A 1,192-nucleotide genomic window follows, 5' to 3' on the forward strand; every position below is an offset into this window, starting at 1 on the left:
GGGGGGCCGCTGCTCGGGGACTGGCTGGGCATCGGTCGGTGGGTGGTGAGCAATGGCACTGTGCATCACTTGCTTTGTGTATTATTATTATTATCATATTATTATTATTATCATTTTATTTCAATTATTAAACTGTTTTTATCTCAACCCACGACTTTTTCCTCACTTGTGTCTTCCTATTCTCTCCCCCATCCCACCGGGTGGGGGGGAGTGAGTGAGTGGCTGCATGGGGCTTAGTTGCCAACTGAGGTTAAACCACGACAGTCAACAGTCCTTACCCTTCCCAGACGGGTAAGGAAACAAATATAGACCCCCTTAGGCAGGACCCAGGGAGGAAATGTTGAAAATGTGAATAATTTCAATATAGTTACACTTTATCTTTTAAAACTCCAAGCCTTTTTCACACGTTGCCTTCTTTATACAGTGGATACTGAAGAGGAAAAGAAAAAATAGGAGTCCTTCTACCTGTTTGTTTCAATGTTTTGCACTGTTTTTTCAGTGTTTTCTGCACTGAACTACAGGCTTTTATCAGTGTTGACTATGATAACACTTTGTCTAAATTCCTCGTTCAAGGCATGTTTCAGAAGTGAGGTTTGCAGAAGTTGCAATTCTTGCCTATCAGTCTTCATGTTAATCTGGTCTTTATTAAAAAAGAAAACTAAAACAGAGGGCACAGTTGTTGAGTAGCTAATAAAGTGATACAAGGTGACTTATCTATATTAATTCTACATGTTCCTGAAAAATGCATGGAACACTTATCTGAATATATCGTGCAAAATATAAGAATTGCAGTTTCATATATTTCATAATGGAATATATCTCATAATAAAAGCATCTTTTCAAAGCTATAGAGACTTTTTAATACTCCCATTCTAACAAATGGTATAAGTCAAACAAACATAACAACAACAAAAAAAAATTGAACCACTAATGTAACCTTGTCTATTTGAAAATTTTAAGCATATCAGTTGTGCGTTTATATTGGAAGACTGAGTTCATGGTGCCTAAACCATAGAAGGTTTTAGGACTTTCAAACACATAAGTGCATGCTCCTCCATCCAGCTCTCCTTCTTTCTTCTCCTCTTTTGGCATTTAAAAAAAAAAAAAAAAAAAAACTAAAAAAAAAAAAAAAAAAAAAAAAAAAACCTAGGTTTACTGTCATACCGGGCGTGTACCGTTTAATCACTGCAGA

This window comes from Aptenodytes forsteri, unplaced genomic scaffold, assembly GCF_000699145.1.
Source record: "Aptenodytes forsteri isolate BGI_AS27 unplaced genomic scaffold, ASM69914v1 Scaffold100, whole genome shotgun sequence".
Lineage (NCBI taxonomy): Eukaryota > Metazoa > Chordata > Aves > Sphenisciformes > Spheniscidae > Aptenodytes > Aptenodytes forsteri.